The sequence below is a fragment of the Pelodiscus sinensis genome, chromosome 2 (assembly GCF_052426305.1).
Source record: "Pelodiscus sinensis isolate ZL-2025 chromosome 2, ASM5242630v1, whole genome shotgun sequence".
In the NCBI taxonomy this organism is placed as follows: Eukaryota; Metazoa; Chordata; order Testudines; family Trionychidae; genus Pelodiscus; species Pelodiscus sinensis.
This window is the reverse complement of record NC_143053.1, coordinates 3426026-3432331: the sequence shown is the minus strand read 5'-3', so window position 1 is coordinate 3432331 and position 6306 is coordinate 3426026. Positions and strand designations below refer to the sequence as shown.

Here is a 6306-nt window from a genome sequence, read left to right as displayed (position 1 = left end):
GTTAACCGGTGTGACTCCCTGCTGCTGCAGCAGCATACTGTTAACCTGCATAACTCCCTGCGGCAGCACACTGCTAACCTGCATAACTCCCTGCGGCAGCATACTGTTAACCTGCATAACTCCCATGCGGCAGCACACTGCTAACCTGCGTAACTCCCTGCGGCAGCATGCTGTTAACCTGCATAACTCCCATGTGGCAGCATGCTGTTAACCTGCATAACTCCCTGCTGCAGGGAGGCAGGAGGATGCAGGTGTTTGTCTAAGTACAAAACCCTTCTCTGGTGCTGCCGTGTCCCAGGTGGGATGCAGCTATAAGGGGCCTTCAGCCTCATCCTCCAGCCGTAAAAGGAGCCGGGGCCGGGGGGCACTTCCCTCCCCACAGCCCTGGGTAGATGATGGCATAGCGAAGTGCCAGTGGGTCCCTGCGCCCTCCTTTTGGCCTGCACCGTGGGCAGGAAGCTCAGCCGCCAGGTGAGACGCAGGAGCCCTGGGTGAGAGGCACCGGCCTGGGCTCAGCCCAACCATCGTCCCCCAGCTGTGCCTGGATTCAATGGTGGGGGGGAGCCCCCTTGACTGCGACCCCTGCCCCTCCCACCCCTGAGCAGCACGACTCAGACTGGCGGGCGCAGCGCTAGGAGCCCTGCAGGCCTGTCTCCTCGGGCGGGCTCTCGCCACCCAGCGCAGCCGGCTCCGCTGCACTTCCAGAGCCTCACTGCCTGAGCCCCATGGCTGGTGCTTAAGAGCCATGTAGACAGACCCCCCGCAGCCACTGAAGCCACGTGGCTCCAGCAGGGGCACTGGGGCGGGGCAGGTGTTGGAGAGCAAGTGAACCCCAAGACATGAGCTCACCAAGCCTTATGTGTGTGGTTTACCCACACAGGATGCCTGGGCTCTGTCCCCACAGAGGGGCTGGGATCTAGGGTGAAACCTGGGAGGGAAGGGGGGTGGGTAGTCTGGGCTCCTGCATCCTATTCCTAGGAGGGGAGGAGCGGGAGTGGGGGGGGGGGAGGCTGGAGGAAAATCTGCAGTCCCGAGTTTTTCAGCCCCTGAATTCCTGTGCCCGGGAGGGTGGGGGGGGCGGGCGTGGTAGCTGCAGGCTCGTGTCTCTCGCCAGCCTCTCCAACACCCTGGAACGGACGGGGCTACAACAGCACTGCAGCCAACTGATCCCCTGGGGGAGTCGCCCACCTGACTCCTGGCCTCAGTTTCCCTGGGGGTGCTTGTGCCGGGGGAGGAGGGGCAGTAAGTCAGCTCCTTGGCTTAGGTGGGGCCTGGCGCACGCCCTAGGATCCGCACTGCGGACACATCCCACGGGAAAAGCTGCAAGTTCTCGAGCTTTATTGGGCCCTAGGGCACCACCAGCCCCCGGCGCTGCCCCCCCGGGACGTCTCGGCCTAGCGGCATCGCCCCGGGCGCCGGCTCCACCCGCTGTCCACCGCCTCCTCCGTCTCGCCCCCGCTCAGGATGCCCGTGGCGGAGAGGTAGGTCCTGGTGCGGTAGCCCCGGAAGGTGGACTGGATCCTGACGGCGGCGTCCTGCTGCTCGCGCAGCGCCCGCCGAGCCTGGCACCCCCGCCAGAAGGCCTGGATGAGCGTGGCGGCCCGGGCCAGCTGCCAGTGCTGCTTCCTGGTCTTGAAGACGCGGCCCTCGCCGTGGGACTGGCCGGCCCAGACGTGGTGGGAGAGCCAGGCTGGCTCTGCGCCCCTGGTGGCGCTCGGGGGGCAGCTGGCGGTGCAGGGGTACAGCATGGCGCTGCGGGCAGCCACGGTGCCCCTGGCCCACTCCCCATGGCGGGTTGCTGCCTGGGCCACAAAGGGACGTTCCCTCACCCCTGCCGCCCTGCCCTGGTGCCACGCGCTGGGGGCAGCTCGGGCTGCGGCCGCCGTTTTATTTGCGGGGAGGGTGCCTGTCCAGTGGCGGTGCCCTGGGTGTGCTGCGCCCTCAGCCCTCTCCACGTGGTAGAGCCCGGCTCGGCAGGCCTGAGCGTGGCTGTGCCCAGCCACCTGCTGGGAAAGCCCCGGCACGTGGGGGTAATATCGCTCCGAGCTGGCACCCGGCTGGTCGTCCGTGCCCCTCCCTACCCCCACCAGCACCCGGACCATTGTGCTGCGCCCACACTGGGGGCATTTCTTGCAGGCCGCCGGCACCGGGCCCCCTCTCTGCGCCAGGCTCGTCGGCTTCGGCAGCTTCTCCCCGCCCGCCCCGGGCTGTCCTGGCCGGCGCGCGGGGAAGCTGAGCTGGCTGTGGGCTGGCGTGGGGGGGTGTCGCCTGGGAGGCAGGCTGGTGCGGGTCGGGGCTGGCTGCGCGCCCGTCACGTAGTCCAGGAGCCCGCGGTACGTCTGGCTGAGGAAGTCCCTCAGGCTGCTGGAGGAGCGGGGCACGGCCCTGGCCTGGGCTACGGCCTGCCGGGCACAGTAGCCCCGCCAGTGGGCCTGGATGGTGGTGGCGGCTTGGCGCATCTCGGCCAAATCCTGGCGCGCCCGGTACCCCCGATAATGGGCCTGGATGATGGCGGCAGCCAAGTGCTGGTTGTAAATCTCACACCGCACCCGGTAGCCCCGGTAATGGGCCTGTATCACCACAGCAGCCTGCTCCTCCTCCAGCTCTGGCTCCGCCCAGTGGTACCCCGGCTCGGCCCTGTGGTAGCCTGGCTCAGTCCTGTGGTACCCCGGCTTGGCCCTGTGGTACCCGGGCTCGGCCCTGCGGTACCCCGGTTCGGCCCTGTGGTACCCCGGCTCGGTCCTGTGGTACCCGGGCTCGGCCCTGCGGTACCCTGGCTCAGTCCTGTGGTACCCCGACTCGGCCCTGTGGTACCTCGACTCAGTCCTGTGGTACCCCGACTCAGCCCTGTGGTACCCCGACTCGGCCCTGCGGTACCCCGGCTCGGTCCTGCGGTACCCCGACTCGGCCCTGCTGTGTCCTGGCTCGGCCCTGCGGTAATCTGGCTGGGCCCAGCGATGACCTGGCTCGGCCCCATAGCCCTCCCAGGAAGCTGCCTCCGCCCGCTGGGTGGCTGTCCGCTGCCTGGCGAGGTACCCCCGCCAGAGGGCCTGGATGGCGACGGCCGCCTCGTACTCGGCACGCAGCTGCTCGCGGGCCTGGTACCCCCGCCAGGCGGCCTGGATGACGGTGGCCGCGGCATCCTGGAGCATGTCCAGCTCGTCCACCAGGACTTCGTCGAAGGAGTTGGCCCGGTGCCTGCTGTGGCGCCGGTTGGGGCTGAGCCGGCTCCTGGACCGCTGGGGGGTCTGCCGGCCCGAGGGCTGCATGTCCTCCACGCTCAGCTTCACGTGGCTGGACCACGGGCGGGAGCACTCAACGGCCTCCATGCTGGGGGGGCAAAGCCACCGGTCAGCCTGTGGAGGGGGAGTCCGCATGCACCCCCCCACTTCCAGCCTGATTCCCCATTGCCACACGGCCCTGCACCCCCTTTGCCTGGCATCATGGACTCCCTCCCCCCGGTTGGCACATCAAGCCCCCCGACCCCTCAGGCCAGGCCTCGATCGAGGGCCAGGGCTGGCCTGCCCAGTGCCATGAGGCCCTGACCAACAGGCAGCAGCCACGGCTGGGCCACCCGAGAGCTGAAATGGCCAGACACTGAGGTGCAATGGGGAGGACTCGCCTCCTGCCCCCTCCCCCTGCTGCTGGCTCTGTCTAGGAGAGGGGAGGGGAGGGGCAGGAAGTCCTCTCCCTGGCTTAGGGGGTGCAGGCAGATCCCATGGTCGGAAGCAAAGGTGCAGCATGGTGGAGATGGCTGACAGGGTCATTCACTGGTGTCCGGTATCGGCCTGCAGTGACTCTTGTCTTTTCTTGTGTGGGGTGTTTTTTTGCTCGAGGACTTCGGTCCCCTGTTGTTGTTTTTCTTAACAAGTTTGGTCTTTTTTTTTCTCAACCCATTTTTTTCCCATCATGTTCAGTATTTTTTGTTTAGTATTTTATACTTTGTGGCACCTCTACTGGTGGAACTCACTGCTGCAGGATGTGATCAATGACATGCCTGGAAAGTTTTTTTTTTTTAAAGACTAAGGCAGAGCAGTCTGGACTTGGGGACATGGGCAGCTCTTCCACTTGCCAGGACAGGGGGGATGCCTGGCCTCCAAATTGGGCTTGCACAGCCCTACCCCCAATGCTCCCCGTCCCCCCAGAGATTAGGGTAGCCCTCAGGCCAGCCAGGTTTGGTTCTGCTATAGCTCCTCGGTAAGCCATCAGCCCCCCGAGACATGCTGGGAATGGGGTGTGCGGGGCTGCAGGGCTTGGCTTGGCCTGGGTCGCGTGCTGGGGTCAGCCCCTCCTGGCCTGCACCCTGGGGCTCAGAGACTCCTTTTCCCAGCCTACCTGTCCCCAGGGGACCATCCCAGCGCGGCTGCTCGCGGGCCTCTGTGCAGGGACTCGCAGGGGAACCTGGCTCAGAGCACCACCTGCAAGGAAGGCGACATCTCCGCTGGGGCCCGCCCTGGCGAATGAACGGGGAGCCCGGGGCAGGCCAGGCATGGCCACAGGCCAGTGGGCCCGGTTTGCTCCAGACCGGGGCGGGCACGAGGGACCAGGGTCCTTGCAAAGCCGCAGCATCAGGGAGCCAAATGGCACTTCCCGTGCTCAGACAGGCCCAGCCTGCACTGCCCAGCCAGCGGCAGGAGGGAGGGTCAGTGCTGTGCCAGGGGCTGGCTGGGGCGTGTGACACCCAGCTCGACAAAGCCCTGGGGTGCCAGGTGCTCGGGGGCAGTGAATGCTCTGGGTGCAGGACCCAGCCCTGCAAAGCCCAGCCCGGGTGCCAGGGGGGTCAGGGGGCAGGACCCAGCCCTGCAAAGCCCAGCCCGGGTGCCAGGGGGGTCAGGGGTCAGGACCCAGCCCTGCAAAGCCCAGCCCGGGTGCCAGGGGGGTCAGGGGGCAGGACCCAGCCCTGCAAAGCCCAGCCCGGGTGCCAGGGGGGTCAGGGGTCAGGACCCAGCCCTGCAAAGCCCAGCCCGGGTGCCAGGGGGGTCAGGGGTCAGGACCCAGCCCTGCAAAGCCCAGCCCGGGTGCCAGGGGGGTCAGGGGTCAGGACCCAGCCCTGCAAAGCCCAGCCCGGGTGCCAGGGGGGTCAGGGGTCAGGACCCAGCCCTGCAAAGCCCAGCCCGGGTGCCAGGGGGGTCAGGGGTCAGGACCCAGCCCTGCAAAGCCCAGCCCGGGTGCCAGGGGGGTCAGGGGTCAGGACCCAGCCCTGCAAAGCCCAGCCCGGGTGCCAGGGGGTCAGGCTGGGGGTGATCCATCCATGGTGCTACGCTCTCAGGGATTTGCTGTGTCCCCCCCCCCGGCCTGACCCCGGCCTGCACCTGCACTGAAGTGGGGAGCTGGGACCCCTGCTCCGGCACTAGCTGGGCCCCCCAGCTCCCTCGCCGCCTGCCTCCTCGCGCCCAGGGCCAGGGCCGGTCTCCCCGCGTGATGTCACAGTCCCTCTGTTGCCAGGCCAGAGGTGGGGGGAGGGGCGTGCCAGCCTGCTGTGCCAGCTGCTTGGGGAGGCAGATCTGGCCCAGATGCCCCGGCCCAAGGGCAGGTGTAGCCCGAGGCCCGGCAGGACCCATATGGGCTGCGGGGGGAGGGGGCACTCGATTGCACCGCTGGGGGGGGGGGGGTCCCAGCTGTTTCACCTATAGCAGATAGTGTGATGTCACAGGATGACGTGCCAACGATGAGGTCACGGCAGGGTCAGATTTTGGGGGGGGGGCATAAGCCAGCCCTGGCTGCCCTGATATTTTTCGCACAGGGCGGTGACCCAGCCCAGCTGCCGGGGGGGGAGGGGCGTTTGGCCTGAGCGTCGCGCCGGGGACGCAGGTAGCGAGGGAGCTGCCAGGCAGGGTGGGTCCCTGTGAGCCTCATTGGCCCCCGATGGCTGACAAACGGGCTCTCGCCGACCCCTCCGACCCCCCAAGCCTGGACTCGCATTGGCCACGTGGGCTGGGGTGCGGCGGGCAGCGATGCTGGTGCCAGCCACTGGGGGCCTGAGCAGGACCATTTTGGGGGCCCCCTTATACTAACAATTAATAGGGGCCCCTTGGGGCCCAGAAACTTTGCTTAGGCTGCTTGTGCATCGGCTCGGGGGGCGGAGCTGGGCGATGGTGCCCCATGGCCGAGTCGTGTCTATTGGCCATTCAGGGCCAGGGCCAGGGCGGCAGCACAGGCGCTTGGTTAGGCATCATTGTGACAGTAAAGGGCACACAGCCAATCCTCACCAAGCCTGGCAGGTTAATTTGCATGCTGCAGTCCCATTGGTGGAAATGAACAGGGGGCGTGTGTCAGCTGGTCACTGCGACTAGATCTGATGTGCCA

At 67.1% G+C, this 6306-nt stretch overlaps 1 long non-coding RNA gene across 1 annotated transcript; it reads right to left on the bottom strand.

The window, feature by feature from the left end:
* Positions 1–3173: 3173 nt before the first annotated feature.
* On the bottom strand, positions 3174–5467 carry LOC142826901 (uncharacterized). The gene is made up of 3 exons (XR_012901159.2): positions 5313–5467; positions 4336–4418; positions 3174–3330 (listed from the first exon to the last, which is right to left on the bottom strand). It is a non-coding gene; the product is annotated as an uncharacterized LOC142826901 (long non-coding RNA).
* Between the last annotated feature and the right edge of the window lie 839 nt (positions 5468–6306).